Source organism: Falco punctatus, assembly GCF_963210335.1.
Source record: "Falco punctatus genome assembly, chromosome: 8".
Lineage (NCBI taxonomy): Eukaryota > Metazoa > Chordata > Aves > Falconiformes > Falconidae > Falco > Falco punctatus.
This window is the reverse complement of record NC_137588.1, coordinates 17512420-17530946: the sequence shown is the minus strand read 5'-3', so window position 1 is coordinate 17530946 and position 18527 is coordinate 17512420. Positions and strand designations below refer to the sequence as shown.

The 18527-nt window shown below is 35.1% G+C and overlaps 1 protein-coding gene across 1 annotated transcript in view; it reads right to left on the bottom strand.

Annotated features, from left to right (window-relative positions):
* CCDC141 (coiled-coil domain containing 141) overlaps window positions 1-18527 on the bottom strand; it is a 121324-nt gene that overhangs the window by 82988 nt on the left and 19809 nt on the right. The window lies entirely within an intron of this gene.

The window sequence follows — 18527 nt, the reverse complement described above, 5'->3', positions numbered from 1 at the left end:
TCTAGAGAGCAAGACATTCCGCTTTATTTTCTGAATACCAGGAATGGGGACTGCTGCTTTCTAGTCCTTCTGTAAAACCAATTAGTTTTGTTCTGTTGAATCCCCATCCTGATTGTCTCATATTGAAAGAAATGCTCAAATCCCCCAAATACTACCTGTTCTATATTTAAGTGAAAAACAAATCAGCACTTATTTAAAATGATGCTTTGACACTAAATGAGGTCATTTGCATGGAGTGGATACTGTCACTCTGCTGTAACTATTGAGAGCAACTGTTTTATATCTCCATTTTACCACAATGAGACAAGAATCAGATCACAAAAAAAAACAGCTGGTCTTGGGAATCTAATCCAAAGTACTCCAGTCAACTTTTATTCAAGAATATTTATCTAGCTGACAAGATAACTAGGGGTTGCTGCAGGTGTTTTTCTAGTCTTACATGCAGCAGTCAGAATCCTTATTATTAGAAATAAAAAAAGAGCAGCACTGACTCATAATTTTTAAACCACGAAAACTATATGGTTGTACATTTAATAAAATTTAAAACTCCACTTCATCAAAACAATGATAATGGTAAGTTAATGAACAGAGCACTCATGAAAATTTTATATGAAAATCCATCTTTCATTGCAATCTTTAATACAGTTCTTTCAATTCTTTCTTGATTTTTCTTTTATTGCTTTGCATCATTATTTCTCAATTATTTTTATACTGTCAAAGCTGTAAAAATTACATCGTCCAAGTAATTATATATATATATAAATATATGCACAAGCTCTTCAGAGCCAACAAAGCCTTGGTTCTTTGTTCAACCTCGAAAAAAGGCTAAACTCCAACTACTAACTCACAAGTGCTACCCTGTGTTGGATGTATCCTGGCTAACAGGTCTAAAGGAAGTTTGTTTTGTTTTCTAGCCCCTAGAAGAAAAGATCTTGTGAAGTCTCGTGGAAGCTTTAAGGCCAAAGGTAGATTAAAAGAAGCATCATGACAGAAGATGAATGAATGAAACACATAAGCATGTGACTTCATGGCCCTGTGGCAGCAGGGTAGGATGAGGTTAATATAGACTGTGGTGGGTTGACCTTGGCTGGATGCCAGGTGCCCACCAAGCTGTTCCATCACTCCCTTCCTCAGCAGAACAGGGCAGTGGAGAAAATCAGATGAACAAAACTGTGTGGGTCAAGATAAAGGCATTTTAATGAAGCAATAGCAGAAGCCACACACATGGAAGCAAAGGAAAATAAAAGATATTATCCTCTGCTTCCCATCAGCAGGCAACATTCAGCCACTTGCTGGGAAACAGGGCTTCAGTACGCATAGCAATAGCTCTGGAAGACAAATGCTGTAAATAACAAAAGCCCCCCTTTCCTTCTCCTTTCTCTTAGATTTTATATCCGAGCAGACGTTACATGGTATGGGATACCCCACTGAACAATTTGGGTCAGCTGTCCTGGCTATGTCCCCTCCCAAGAACTTGCCCACCCCCAGTCTACTGGTGACAGGTGGGGGGAATGTTGGAGAGACAGCCTTGGGCTATGCAAGTGCTGCCCGGCAGTAGACAAAGCACTGGTGCGTTATCACCACCTTTCTAGCTACCAGTACAAAGTGCAGCACTGTGAGGGCTGCTGCGGGGCTCAGCCAGACCCAGTACATTTACATATTTCAGAGTGCTTACTAGATATAGCTGAAAAAAGCTCACATTTAGGCTAAGTGGTGGCTAGAAAGCAAATCTGGAGATTTAATATGCTAGTCATCATTGTTTTCAGTTAAAAATGACAAAGTGTCAGGGATTATTTTCCCTGGTATTTATCAAGGAACTGGGAAATTAGCAAAAGGATAGTATATAGTATTCCTGTCTTTCTAAAAAAACAGATTACAGCTTACTGAAAATAATGAAGGCTTGGGTTTTTTTTCCCCCACAGATAATTGCCTTCAGAAGTAACCTACAGGCACGTAGGTTATGTCTACATAATAGAGCACATCTTTGTCTACACTGTTCACTTGTTTGAGAACACTGCGTTTTAAGTAAGGTCTTTAGATCTCCAATGGTGGATACAACACAAAAAGGAAGAAGGAAGTTACCTCAGCTGGAAGGCCACTTTTCCCATCTTTTTAGGCCCCATTCTCAATTTTCCAGTTGGTTAACTTCAGACACATGGGATTTTCACAATAAAAATGCATCAAGCACATCAAAGGCAAACCTGCATTAATAGTGCAGTCACATTTCTATTGTGTTATATAATGCTAGTAAAATTAGTAGCTAGACTTGTGCTATTTTGTTCTCATCTTGCTTATTAAACCACTGTTTCTAAGATTTTGCACAAAGAATACTAATGAACAGTTTATTTAACTGAAGCCATTTGCAAATAGGTTAATGAGCACACAACTCTTATATGCTGCTCTCCAAATAGTCTATATATTCAATAAATATATTTTAGTCTTCCAATTTATTTCTAATGCCAGCTGTTCTTGTTACCATTCATTACATTTCACAGACAATATATAAAGGCAGGACATGACATTTGCATTCTTTCAAAACAGACCTAGATATTGATTCTCAAAATGTATTTTGCAAATGCAGGCAGACTCCTTGTAACATGACTGTAAAAGGCTACCCTAATAAAAGCACAGTATAAAACTATGGGTTTGTTACCATCAAGACACAGTCAAGGGTAGTCTGACCAGCTTTTTAGACACGAGAGGAATTTATTACTAATTTTCCATGTCACACTGATTTGTTCTCTGTCCAATTTCATCAAAATAATATTTTCTAACTGCATATGATACCATAACACAAAGTGCCTAGAATCCTGCTTGTCCACAGGACACAGAAAAATGTTTCAGTCTTTCCTAACAGCTCAACTCACTCAAAGCAATAACACTCAAGACCCAAATTCAACACTAACATTATTTTACATTTACAAAAAGAATATTCTAGAAGAACTGTGAACCAGGAAATAACACATTATTTCTTTAAAAGCTATAAAAATGGGAAATAAATAAGGTTTATGGACGTCATTAGTTTTTTTCAGTAGCTTAACTACTGATAAATGAAGGTATATGAAGAGACCACAAAAGGGAAAACAAGATAACAAACAAAGGTTTCATGTGCAGACTGGGTCACTCCGTTCTTGTCATTTGTCACCCAGCACTAGCAAATAGCTGTTATGTCCTAAAGTTTGTTTAAAAATAGACCTAAAATTTAGGGCTATATCCTAACAAAAAATTACCTCAATGTGGCTTTTTGATTCTTTGATATTGATTCAATTCTATGATCTTTTTGTAGGAAGTGCAAGTGCATGTCAGAGTTCAGGTATGTCAATGTCAACTTGCTTTTTTGCAGTGTTAAAATTGTCATATGGATTGTTCTAAACTGTAGTGAAGACACTGGAAACTGATGAGGATAATTGCTTCGCTGGGCAGCTACCTACCCTCAACAGCCAAGAGATAAACCAAACCCACAGTTTTTAACAGCTGATACCATGCATTGGTGTGATTCTCATCCTCTTGCTTTCCAGCCACTTCAAGAGGCTTGCAGAGAGCTGGAGTCCCTGAAAGGCCCCAGTTCATTTCCAACCTGCAAAGTCTGGCTGTAGTGAGGAGGGAAACCATGAGACTATTTCTTGAAGCAGTCATTTGCCATGTAAGGACAGAAACATAAAGCAGTACGGAGCGTACAGACCACTCAGCCTCCAAAACAGCTATTACTGAAAAAGCCATTTGTCTTCTGTTTCTCTGCTCACTCCTCATTTTGTATTCAAGGTCAGTTTAGCAGATGCTCCAGCCCAGGGCTGAGATAACCCAAAGACAGCTTATCACTTCCCAGACTGCTTCCCTGTTTGCTATGAGTGCTGTGCTTCATCACAGACTCTTACCCCTAAAGTTTCTAAAGGATGTGAAAGGTGATGTGATTATTTTTTTAACTAAGTTAAAATTATTTGATGTTACAACACACAGTTTACCCTCTTATTTATAGGTAAGCATTTTTAGTTGCAACCTATAGGCTACAAAGTTACTTTCAAACATGCTGAGATACTTGTATCTCTCTGCTGCTACAGAATTATCTCATTTCAACAACATTACCTATAAAATTTTAGGTAGCCGAGACTGGCTTTAGGGGAGAGAAAGACTTTCTGCTGCAAGGAACATACCAAGGCTATATTTCACAATATTTCTATATCTTGGTAAATCTTATGCAGAGCTGTAGAAAGTTGCACTGAAGTTATGCACAACTGATTACTTTTCATTTCAGTGTATTCTTCAATAGGAAAGCTACCGAATTGATGGATTTAAAACTCCTCAAGACAGTTTATATAGCAATTAAGCAAAACAAAAAAAAGACAAAACCCAAAAATATCTTACAGCCTGATCAAGCCTGAAAAGTCAAGTCAAACTTCCTCCATAGTCAAATATTCTGTAACTGTTTAAAGTACAGGAAAATCTGTCATTTTCTATGTATCCCTGACATTTTTCTGCACATTGTAAACATCTCTTCACTTTCACCCCTGGCTGCATATAATCCCAGCTGAGAAAAGTACAGAGGAAACAGGAGCTAGACAGGAGAACCTGGGACAGAAGAAGAAATACATTTCTGAGCCAGCAACACCTGGAGCAGGCACAAGAGCTTCCCTTCCAATTATCTCACTACAAAATTGGATCAAAGTGATAGAGTTAACAATATGTTGAATACCACTGCTCATAAAGATTTACTGCTGATTGTCTTTAAACTTTTTTTTTTCTTAAATCAATATAGATAACCAAAATCTCATTGTGTTGTATTAAATCATAACACTTCTCTTCACTTGGAAGCTTATTTCCAAATAATCATTTATGAAATATTACTAGGTAGAAGAGCTGCGAGATGTTTGACAAAATTGTTCCATAACAATTCATAAACCTTGCAACTCATAGCACTGTGCAAGAATCATACTTTTATACAAAAGTATATATTGCAAGAACTGTGTTTACTGCAACAATAATAATAAGCCCTAACGCTAACACATCTGTAGTTTACTCAAGCCTTCTTATGTTTCTTAACCTTGTCTCTTGTCCTTGCCAATTGCAGCATGCTTATCCACAGCACTGCCACTTTTCAACAGTATTGTTTCAGAGAAAACAAGGCAGCAACGGGTAGAAGTCTACACTATGGTATCTGTTTTGCGTGCAGCTGGTGAAGACACACCTAATGTAAGTTTAAAGTCACTCATTCAGCACAGTGCAATGTCAGTAGCCTAGAACTCAGTGCTAGTGCAGTATTTACTTCTCAAGTTGTTTTACTGCTTTTGCTGATGTTGTACCTTCACTAAAAGCTGGGGCCAAACATTTCTGCCATCTGCAGTGTAAATCCTTTAGTGCAGTGCAGCTCAAAAAAGATCTGAGAATTAATCCTATTGCAATTTACCACTTCTTGCCACAGGATGCTTGGAACTTAACTAAGCATTATAGGGCTTTGAGCACAAGAAATGCACCAGCTGCAAATGAACAAACCCTGTTCCTGATGGACATAGAATGATTCCTAAAAGGTTTCTAAAAGTATACAACTAAAATTTGGCAGATGATTTTAGTAGAAGTGGCAGGTACTTGTGGTTCATACTACTGAACTATGTAGCTATGTCTGAGCTAGTTTTAAAGTTAGTTCACAGATGTCTACACAAGGTGTAAGCATAAGATAGACCTGCTGTCAGAACTCAGAATGTAACATTCAAAACAGAAACAACATAGTTTTTTAATAACCCAGTCACTACCTTACCCATATGCAACAAAGTGTCCATAAGCTTTTCATTACCATACACAGTACTATTTAACTTCAGACACCGATCAATTGCTCTCTTACCTCACCATTTCTGGTTGAATAGTTTCATGGTCCCACCTTAATTCATTTATACAAAAGTTAAGTACTGAATCTAATTAGAGTTTTGGCATTGCCTTGAGCTTGCAAAACTCTGCATTGCCTCACAATCACTTACATGCAAATATACAAGAATATCTAAAGTGCAGGAAATAGATTTATACTGCAGTTCTTACCAGATCCATACTCATTCCACAGCTGATGAGATGTTTTTCAGGCATTATATATTATTCATAGAAGAGAAAATACCTGCTTCCTTGGCTGTAGGGCCAAGGAAGTGCCTTGCTTTAACCTTTGTACAGCACATTTAAGAAATCTTAAAATCTTTCAAAGCAAGTAAAGCTGGGGGGATGGGGGGGGGGGGTGGTGGAATAAATAAACAATGCATTTGTAAGGTATCTTTCTGTTACACTCTAATTTTACGTAATCATTATAGGTTTTGGTTTCCTATTTCCTGTATGAAAAGCCTGCCTTTCAGTAAAACTGCTAATATTCAATTGACTCATTTTTATGTAGTGTTTAAACAGCTTTTTAAAAATATCCAGCTGTTTCTCCCAAACGAATAAAGATCTCCTGTATTAAAAAATAAAAAGTGTGCAGTGAGCAGCATTTTACCCTTCCTGGCCAATAAAAACACATTGATCATTTCTGCTTTTCTTCAGATGGCAAAACTCCACACTAGGTCTCGCTGTCAATAGCTTAAAAAAAGAACCAAGTACTGGATGAAAAGGCAGAATAAATCACTGCCTTCTTGCATTGGCAACTCAGAAACAGTGCTAAAACAACGACAAGAGTCATTTGGGTAGCTCATGCAAGGCTGCTCCTGGGTTCTTTGATAGACATAAACTGCTTGTAGCAGTGTCTGCACAAATAATCATTTTTCTAACCAATGTATGGAGGTGTTTATTTGGAGGATAGTTAGTGAATCTTTCAAAAAGAAACCATTATCAGGTGCTGTATTTTCCAAATGTTTTCAATTCAACATTGTTTATGCTAGGTAATTGAATTGATGAGTAAAAAAAAAAAACAACATTTTTTTTTCCTTGAAACTTCCCATTATAATTATTGCAACCATTCACAGAAATCGTCAATTTGAAAATTGGTCATTCATTAGCTGAAAATCACTGTATAGCTCCATGGTCCTTACAGGCTTTTTCCAGATTTACATGTAGTTGGGGGTTTGTTTGGAGAACATAGATAAATAACAATGTCTACTAGCATATGCAAATACACTCTCCTACCTCTGTATCCTAATATTTGACATGTCTATTTGCACTCTAAAGCATAAGCATTGATCCTTAGGGTGCAAGGAAATCAATGCTGCTTTAGCTCTTTTGGCCTCCCCTCTGACTTCCAAGGAGGGCAGAGCAGGCTAGTAGCTTGAAGCATTTAAGTAGATTGTGATCCCCTTAATTTCTTAAGTTTATTAATTTTATCAAAAAAGTTTCACAGAAAACTCACTCAAGTTGGTTCAAGGAAACACAAAATTCATTTTGCGTTAGACCACAACCAGCACTTTAAAAAAGCCAACAAAACTCAACAACCACCACCCAAAAAATACCAGCAAACCACCAACAGTATGTAGATAGAATTTATGCTGCCCTTTGACAGGCTATTTTATAGCAAAGAGAACTAAACAGAACTTTTAACTATGTCTGGGTTTTAGAACACTCATGTTGGTAGACACTGCTGAGGAAATTCAGAAGATTCCCACATGCCCTGGGAAAGGTGGTGTCCAACAGACCTCTCCCATCACAGTATTGAAGAGCCAGGATCTGAATTCACTTTATCAGGAATAGCTATGACCCTAAACTGAATTTGGTCCTGAGTATTTTTTCAGACTCAGGTAATAGAAATTAAATCACTTTCACACTCATGATAAATGTTTGAATTATCAGAAGAAAACATACTGAGAAGCTAGTTTATGAAAACAATTAAAGAGAGACTTTGGAAAACATTTTTATCTTTCTAAGTATCCATATACTTACCACTAAATACCACATCTCCAAGATACTAACAGCCTCCGTTTAATAAAATTAACATAAGGGAGAAGAAATTATTTGATAACCTCTGTCCATAAGTTAAAGTAAAGAGAGAGGTGTCATTTCTTATGTACCTGAAACACTTGTATTTTCTTCCAGAGAATTTTGAGCACAGTAACGAAGTATTTAATCTTATTTTGTCCATGAATAGCATTGGCGTGTAAGGGCAGATAATGGGTTGGGAGAGTGGTCGTCGAACAATAGCAATACATCTAAAAAAGAAATGTTACTTCTAAACCAGCCATTTTAATACTACCAGATAAAAAAGTTGAAGTAAAGGCTAAAAGAAGGCATTATTATATTTTTCTCACTGAGGCATAAAATGGTTGCACACACAACTCTGTGGAAGTAGTGGCATTCATGAAGTATCCAACATTCTAGACTAGCTCTGTAACTAATATAATGTTACAGGAGTTAAGTATGTGATACTGATAGTCTTTTTACTAATTCAACATCTTCATATTAATCTATGACAAGAAATAGTTTTCATTTCTTAATTCTGACATGTTAAAAACAAACAAAAAGGTGAAAGATTGTCAGAACTTCACACAGAGATTACTTGTCACTAGTAGGTAAATTTCCTCCAAATTATCATACCACTTTCACAGGTGTTCTGAATACACTGGGAAAAAGCAGGTGGCATCTAAGGTAGCTCCATTTGGAATGTCTTTTTAAAGAGCTGACCGTTTTGAAATAAAACTAGACATGCATTTATTCTAATATTACATCAGCTTCAACATATTAAAAATACATTTCAAAAGTTAAATCCTTCCTAACTACTCAGTATGGACTTTGTAAAATCGGTATAGGGCACAGAAGTACATTTTTTTTCTGAAAGAGGAAATTTTTCTCAACATTTGTATGTGAAAAGTATGCTATATTTTCAAGTAACTGATTAGCTGTGAGGCACATAATCCCTAAGACAGAGAAAACTGGGATAACTTTCAAAAACTATCAGTCATGCTTCACACATTTTTTTTTCCATTAATCTGAAAGTTAAAGCAAACTAAACTGCTGTATTTAATGAAATGCAAAAACAGTGTGCATAAAGTTACAAAAAAGCATTAGAAAATTGCTCATGTAATAACCTTTTAGTTTTTATAACTGATTCATTGAAATTTTGAAATACAGACTTAACAATTTCTTTCATGTATATTGAAAATGGTTCACACATTTATAGCAACTATGTATTCTATTTTTTTTAATAATAGCTCCTCTAGTACTACAAAAAACTAATATAGTCTCAAAAAAGTTGTCATTTTGTCTGTTACACCAGCCACAGAACACAGCTGCATTTTGAGAAGACAGACTAGTAAGAAAAGATAAATATTTTACAGGAAACTTTACTTTGTTGAGGAATAGTTCAAATACATAAGATGGTCTTCAGAGGGATATTAAGGTTTTATTGCCATGAATGTGGAATTATGCTTTCCACAGCTGTCAAAGCCATTAGTTACGGTGAACTTTTCAAATATTTATCCTCAACTGTTTGGGTTTTCAGATACATATGGAAATAGTTTTGGGTTGTTTTTTTTTTTAAATAGAGTAGACTGATATTACTGGTTTTATACTTTTCATTTTTGAAATACAAACTTTTTATCAGCACAGAATCACAGAATAATTTCTGTTAGAAGGGAGTCCACAGGTCATCCTTTGCTCAAGTTACCCAAGGATTTATCCTATGAAGTCTTGAACATCTCTAACAATGAAAGTTCCAAAACTCTGGGCAAACCATTCCAGAATTTAACCACCTTCATTTTTTTTTCCTAATATCTAATTGGAATTTCCTTTTTTCCAACTTATGTCCCTCGTATTAGAAGCAAGTTTAGTAAGACGAAAAAAGTATATTTCCATCAAAAAACAATGACTCATGGAAGCAGAATATTTCACAGAAATCTGAATTTTGATGAGGTGTTTTTTAAAAATTTAATTAATCCAACAGAGCCTTCCAATAAAGCCATAACTTTGTTTCAATCAGGTTTTGGATTGGATGTTTCAGTTCTCTGTTTTGGCATGATTTCTCAATAAATACATTTTTTAAAATGTATTTTTTTTCCAATAGAGCAGAAACAAATTTGGAAGGGTATTTTTTCCTGGAAAAGTCTGGTTTGTGTTTGTTTTATTTTTCCAGTTTGAATGGGGAAAATAAAAGAAACACACCCAGCTCTGAGCATGTGGTGCTGTTATTTCTGAAATCAACAATTACGTGATACGAACATGTCCAGAGTACTTTTTACTTCATATGATACTTGTTTCTTTCACGAAGTTTCATTCCCTGTGAACACAGGAAAACAGAACGGTACATTTCTTTTGGAGTTTTCAGGAGCTGGCATAAAGCTTGACAATATAAAGAATGCCCAGCATGTAGTCAAAAAGGAGTTTGTACAAACACACGACTCAGTAAAACCACATCAGAAAAGCACTGTTTTAAAAACTACAGGTCAGTTTCAGTTTCTATGCAAGATGCTATTTTTCCTTTCCACTGCCACACTGCTGTATTGTTGGTAGCTTAAAGGGAACATTGTTGTGGTTACGATGCACTGAGAGGAAACCAAGCGGGATGCAGTCCCAGTCCTGCAGCGCTACACCCTGTGCTGCTGGATATTGCCGCACTGGCGCAGCCACGCAGCATTCCCCCCACTTATTTTCAGGGTACATTTGGGTCTGACACTGTAGCAAAGAGAGAATGTGAATAGCTGAAGGTCTAGAAAAGTCTTTTCTCTGTAAGCTGGGATGGGGATAGTATAGCTTTTGTATGCATTCATTCACAGCCCAGTATTTGGGTACTTTATGTCTGGTTAAGAGAGCGCAGACAGGGAGGGGGGCATTGCCTTGTGCCTTCCCCGATTGTGGTATGCTGAGCATCCCTCCCTCTCTGGGAGGAAACAAAATTTGGCCTTCTAGAGTACACATTCAAGTGCATTCTTATAATGTATTCAGAACGCTTCTGGAGGCCAAGCAAAGCACAGAAGAAAAAGCCTAACAATCAGAGAGATTGAAGCACTGGCAGAGACTGGCAAACTCCTAAGGAAAATAAGGACTGGATACAGGTTGGACTTAAACGTCATAGAGGCCTAGAGGGGACAGCATACAGTATGTTGCAACCCAAAAAGCCACGTGGAGCTGCTAACATCAGTTAAAAACTAAAGGGAAAGACAAGATTTATGAGGACAGCGATTAGAGAAAGGCTGACAAGTGCAATACAGTTACAACAAAACACAGCTCTGTAGAAAGCTTCTGGTGGTGTTGGCATGTTTACTTGAAGGAAAAAGTCGAAGTCACGATATTTTAGCATTAGTTTGTGGAATCCTAATGCAGACTGCAATGCTTAAAATTATGGTTCTATTTCATTATAAGACTGTTACTTGTGAATTTGCCAAACCAGAGTGAAACTTCATGTAGCAGGATCTGTGTCATACTGGATTTTTCTGGAAAGTTTCGATTAAAACAAAAAAATCTACATTTCTAAAAATAAGACAAAGGAAGAATACATCATTAAAAGGTACTAGTTTTGCTGAGGAGTTCTAGCACACAATCTGCAGCAAGGGGCTTCAGAGGCTGGAAGACACCGTGGACTGAGGGAACAGGGAATTAAAACTGTCCCTTTTTCGGTTCTGAGTGCTTGTGTTTGCAGTCGGTAGTTTTTACCACGGTAAGAAATGTGGCCATGAATCAAAATACTATCGTTTAGTATACCATTTACATAATTGTTTAGTTACTGCAGTACTAAGGAACACTGGACCCACTGTATTTTGGTACAAAGTTATATTATTTTATACTCTAGCCCTAGCTAAAATTAGGAATGCAAATATAGAATTATAATTAGCATATCATAGAACTCAAACAAATAGTATTAGGTGAAATCATAGGCATTAAAAACAGGTCAAATCCTGCACTTTCACTCTTAATTTTCATGAGGGGCAGACATCTGCAAAACCTAATTCTACCAGTCTCATTACAAAAAGAATGTATTCCTGTTCATGTTAATAAAATTCTCAAATTATTTTAAAAATGAAACTGCAGATATTTTAGGTACGGTCATAATTTCACAGGTAGAATTTCTTTCACTCTTCCTGAACTTCTTTGCCAATACGCATCTCAAAAAAACCCCAAAACTGTATGTCAGTAAAGTTTTTACCTTTTTCTTCCTGAATTCAGTCATGATAAAGTATGCTTTTCCCTCTGAAATACTATCTAATATTTCTTCTTACATAGGCAGGAGCTCCTGAATCAATTTAATTCATCACTAAAATTCATAATCCTCAGTAGTTTATGTCAACATGACCAACTGAGATTTAAATTATTAGTTATCGTACAATCAAGAACTCAGAAGTGCAGAACTTCAATAAAACAAAGATCCATGAGTTTTCATCTTCTGTTAAGATTACACAACACCTGGGTCAGCAAGTTCAGGCCCCCAGCTCTTAAAAACAATTTCAGACGGTCCTTTTCACAAATAGTTCTTATTGCCAATCAAAATCACCTAGGATATTTTCCCCTTTTATTCCCATTGAAAAATCTATTTTGGGACATTTCCTTTACAGTTAGAAACGTTTTCCAGCCTATGTTTTTTAATGATTTTTATGTGCTATAAATATTCTTAAGCCACCAGTGGCCTTCAACTTAAAGCAGATGCTCTCCTGCGGTGTTTACCCATGCAATACATTTCTGAGAATCTCAGCCTTTCTGCTGATGCAGACAAAACATTTTCTTAGTCCACTCTTAGAAATAAAGTGATACTCTTCCCTTTGGTACCCCGTACTAGGCACCTACCTTCAGTTTGATGTCAGCTTTTTTCAGTATAGATAACCAGAATCCTAAATTTCTACTCATACTTCTGAATTCTTTTCAGAATAGTTGCAAATATCAGATCCTAGACTGTTTCCACAGCCATGGTGCTAACCATGTTCCACAATCAATTGGTAAATTTATGACTGCAACAGAAATACTTGCTATTCGCTTTAACTATGCAAGCTTATATTTGGGTTGTTGAATTTCATAACATTTCCGTTATTATATTACTGAAGTTCATGTGCTTCCTCCCGACCTGCTTCTTTTCATGATCAGGTTCATTCTGGGTTCACCATTTCACGGTGAGGTTCATGATCAGGTTGCTCCCAATGAGCAATATTCTCATCAGAACTGGATATCAGATTGCTCTGGAAGAAGAGAGCTTCAGAAAACTCTGCCTTTTCTTCCTTTTTTTCATCTATTTCTGTTTCTCATTGTTATTTCCTGAAAAACAGGTAGGGCTTGTCAAACTGTTTGAGCAGACTTGCACGCATAGCTGACTGGATCACACATTTCTCTCATAACTGTGGAACTACAACTAGCTTATCTTTAAACTGTGATACTGATCAGGGTTTTCTTTCCTTCTTCCTTCCCTGTATTTTTTCTCATTATTATTTTGGGCCACATTACACACATTACTTCACATTTTACATTACACAACACAAGTAGTTATTAACTTGAAGACCAGAAAGTAGCCATAAAACTCTTTTGAGATGAACACTATTTCAGTGGGAATTTTTTTTATGCAAATATTGAAACTGGTGACCAAGCTGAACTAACATTGACAAAAATATTTATTAAATCTTACCTTTTCCCTTCTTTCTTTTTTTTCAAATCACTTGCAAAAATCAGCTCTGCTTTATGAAGAAAATGCAGCTAAACTTTGCTGCTAGTTGTACTGTTGGGCACCTCAATAATTAATGCAAATAATTCAGAAGATATTAACAAATAATTTCTTTTATAACTAGTTTGATGAAAAATAAGTATTATGAAAATATTTTGACTTGAAATAACTGCAAAACTTACTTAAAAGACATAAAATGCCAAAAATGAGCATATTATCACTTTTTTAAGAATGTAATTTTCCAATTTGTTTTTCTTGGATATTAGCATATAAATTACTATTTTGCAATTTATGCTCTGTGAATTGAAGTAAATAAAATAATTAGGTGCAATCTTCAGGTTCACGAGTCAAATTAATAACACTGTTGGTTTTAAATTTAAGTTTATAGGCTAGATTTATTTCTGGTTTATAGTAGTTCTGCCAGTCTCTTTCATGATAAAACCCAGAACTTTGGAAGCAAACCAAAAATGCCATTGTTTGTCTTAGTGGGGATTTTAACATTATCATAGCCAAAAGCATAGCATGGCAACACACAGTTTGGTTGGTTTTTTGTGTTTTGGGGTTTTTTTAATGGTCCAGAAAGCATTAACATTGGGAAATTCAAACAGTAAGACAGCATGTTATCTCCAGATAGGCCTTCTATAGGCAACAACTGAATTATGAAGAACAGAAAAAAGGGAAAGAAATATGTATGCACAATGCAATCATTTTACCTCCTGGAAGCTCTTTCTCTCAAGTTTTTCTGGTTTTGATTCTTGTCACTTTTTTTTTTTTTTTTTTAATTGTAAAGAGTAAAACATCAAAGCATACCTGTGCATATATTTTACTTTTCCAGAACACACAAATCTGCTAAAGATCATCTAAACAAGGATGAGTCAGATGTTGGGAAGGAGACTTGCATGAGGTCACAGAAGTCGCTATTTTTAACAAAACAATGCTGATATGGTTAATTTAGCAAAAGAGAAACAATGTATTAGTTTAGAATCAGAACATATTAGCTAAGACTACTGAAGGGTCAGATCACAGAGATAAAGGGCTCTGATTCCAAACCTGAAAACACTTATTTTTCATTCTTAGCCACGTTCAAAAGGAAGATTTCAGTTCAGTTCATGGAACCTGCAACAATCAATACATATAAGTGCTGGAAGCATCTAGACCTGTCAAATGAATTCATCAATTATAAAAGAAAATGTAATTCTTTAACACTTACAAACACCAGATTTATATCCAAAGGAAAACAAATCTATAAGTTTGCCTAGAGCAAATTACAAGTAGATACACATTTCCCTAATCAATTAGGCATTATGGAACAAAATTAAGAAACTGAACTATAGTTTACCTCTTAAATAACTGTTGCTAAACAAGTTTCATTAATCTTCTGAGCTACTAGTAATCAGTATGACAATTCAACAAAACCAGATAGAATAATTTCCTCTATAAAGGACATCAATATCGCACATATAAATAAAATTTTAAGAGCATTGAAAGGAATTTTAACTAGACATTGTAAACATCATGTACATGGGTTTTGTTTAATCTGTTTTACTACTTCCTGTTCAGCATTTATTCTTTCAACTCCCTCCGTTTCCTAATCCATAAAGATTTGAAATGGGGAGATTTTCAAAACTTGTATTCTGCTTTTTCTTAGAATAGTGAGGTGTTCCCAATGCCCAAATTCAATAGAAAAAAATTACAACAGTAATGAGTGTGATAGAGGGCATTCTAGCAAAGGATTCTATTTTGGATGTGTTTTTTCCTAATGCCCTAAAGTACACACACTAGTTTTGTGTCACAATAATTCTGAACATCAAAAGCAGTAAAGAAATGTTCCAAAAATCATTGCTTACTTATTCAATGGGTCTGTTCCTATTTCCCTTTAAAGTACCTTCTGCCTTACTGAGTATCAAACTAGTTGTTCAGGTCTTTTTAACTCTCGTTAACATTGTTAAGTCATAAACAATTCCCTTGAATAGCAAACTGGATTGTGTTCCTTCTCCTCTAGAATCAGAAGTACTATAAACTGATCACTGAGCCAAATTTTGTCCTTACTTACACTGGTGAATCATCAACGTATGACTCTGATGAAAGAAGTTGGCCTGAATATTTGAACTATACACTGGGACAAGGATAATGACGCTAAAAAGCAAAAGGATGATCAAAACCCACAATGAGTTTGCAAAATAACATGGGACAATGCCAGCATGGCCAACTATTCCATAAATTACCTTCTAAAAGTCCATACATTCTTCAGCACTGATTCTAAAGATGTATTTAGTATTAATCATCTAACTCTTCCTTTAAACAAGACTAGCTCTGCATTCAGATCATTGCTGGTACAGGGAATTCTGACTGTCCTGCACAAATGCTTAACTTTGAATTGAACTAATCAGCAAAGTTAAGCATATGTGTATCCAGTATTAATATCTGTCAGGAAACATGACTTTTTAGGTTTTTTTAATACAACAATAAAAGAGAAATAGAGAAAGGCAATTCAAAGCTGCCTCGTTGTTATACTTCCAATTCAGGTGACTGAAAAATTCCACAATATACAAAATTATATCAATTTCCTGGGGATCCAAGTGGAAAAATTCTTAATTGCACTGTTTTCTATTTGTAAACCATCCCAGCTCTAAAATTAAAAAACATAAGGGTTCTATCCTCCCTTCTTTCTAATGAAGCACAGAAAAGAAAAACCAAACTTTTTTGTCCTCTTGCTATAATATAAATTTCTGATATTTTTACTTTGAAAAGTTAGACTGATAAAAAGCAAATGAAGCTAATATGGCATTCAGCAACTTTTCAAATTCAAGTTTCACCATTGAAGCAATTCATATCATCAACAATATGAATATTAAGTGTAACAAATACACTGTTTTGAACTGGAAGGTCTTTTTTGATGGATATTTGTAATTTATTTTATGGAAGCCTTCATTTTCATAAAAGTGTTGTTCTACCAAGATGTTTCTGCTTTGCTATATGCCATATTAGCATTACTACAGTGTTGTAACTGCCTATAAGTGTTTTAAAATATATGTAAATCTTAGATAAAATATTACAATGTTGCCACGTAACCAGAACAAGTTTTATTGAGCACAAGACCCTAGGTTCATCTTTACCTTTTTTTAGACTACTCATAATGCATTCCAAATGCCAAGATCTAATGTTATAAGCTATGTTATGTTATAAGCTGACACAGTCTGTCATTGATAGTCAGCTGGAACAAAATAGTAAATGAAAATAATAATTTGTACCCAATATGGAAGAATTAAAAACTGCACTGCATAAGACCATAGCTGGGAGAATGTTCATGTATTTGTACAATTAAATATTGTTTAAATTTACTCACTCTCTGCTCAGTAAGGGTAAAAGATCAAACGTGATTACATATACTGAACACCATCAAAACAAGAACCATCTAGCAACTGCAATTTTGTATCATCTTTTCAACCCCATTCCTGCCACATTTCTAAATTCTTCTTTATCCTCTCATAAGTAACTAAATCTTTATGTCCATAAATGTTGAAGACAGAGATTACTACGTCTTTATCCATCTTCACATAAATTATGCATAATTCATACAAATGCCAATAGAAAAAGTTTCTATAATCCATTCTTCAAAGACTAAGAATCATTCTTGTAAAAAAATTTTGATGAGTGGATTTAGTAACTTAAGACTGAATAATTACTGACAAGTGTTAACAGCTTATTATAAGACAGAAAGGGTCATGTCTGAAAAATGCACAGTCAGTACTAATTGTAATGACATTGCAGTCCTGTATTGTTGCAGCTCTTAAATTATTGAGGAAAAAATAGTCATTTTTAACTTAATCCTTTTATAGAATGTTCATTAATCAATGCTGAATTTTGCAAGGACTGCAGGTATAAAACATGAAATAATGACTATTTGTTCCTGATATATTTGGATGAGAAGAATTTTTTTAACACTTTATGTAGAATAGATTTTCTGATCTGATATAATCTGTTAAGCTTTGGGGATCCAGATATGGATCAGTCATCTGGGTTCAAGCAATCAGTCACAAGACTTCACAAATACAAGTGGAAAATATTAGCATTTTCACCAATATTAACTAAAATATTTGATTATTGTGAGCAGAAAACACGTAAATGCTTTCTGATTATTGTGAGCAGAAAACATGTAAATGCTGCTAAATGAAAAACAAACCAGGTTTTGTGCAACTAGACTAAAAGGAAAACAAAGTCAAACATTTGAGTGAGCATCAGAGAACAGAAATCGTGAAAAATATACCTAAAAGCATTTCAAGTAATTTTTTAATGAAAAGAAGCATATACAGAACATAAAGATTTTAAAAAGAAAAATGGAATAGCAGTTTGGGGATGCATCTAGAGACATCATTTATCACTGCTTTTTTTTTTTTTTTTTCCTCCTTTCTGTTTTCTTTAATACAATGATTTCAAGATGGAGTCTGTGGAGAGGACTTTTTTGGTTTACTGTCTTTTTTCATGTCCTTACAAGTTTTCAGTAACACCTGCAAGGTCTCAGAACAATATTTATATAATTTTCTTCCCCTTAGCAAACAATATTTAATATAAATACATAACACACTAAAGTTTGACTTAATGATAAAATGTTATTTGAACTTTTATTTTTCTTTTAGAGATTGGAATTATGTTTTCTTTTTCCACTCTTTAAAATTTATTTTTGACAGTCAGGACACAACACTCAGCTTCTTCCTGTTGTCAGTGTATAAGAACTCAGCTAATTCTGAGTTGTTCAAACAGGATATAGCAGCTTGTTCCAGGAATGCCTGAGTGTAGCACTGATGGCAATAAAGATGAGGCACTTGCATCAGTAAAGATAGTAGAATCACACTCTCTGGTTTTTGGGCCAGTTGGGGTTTTGTTAATGCTGTTCTTCATACTATTCAAAATCCACACTATGCACCATATTAGAATACATTCTCCTATACTGCATTAAATTATCTTGTGTAACATTTGAAATTTATGACTGGGGAAGCATATA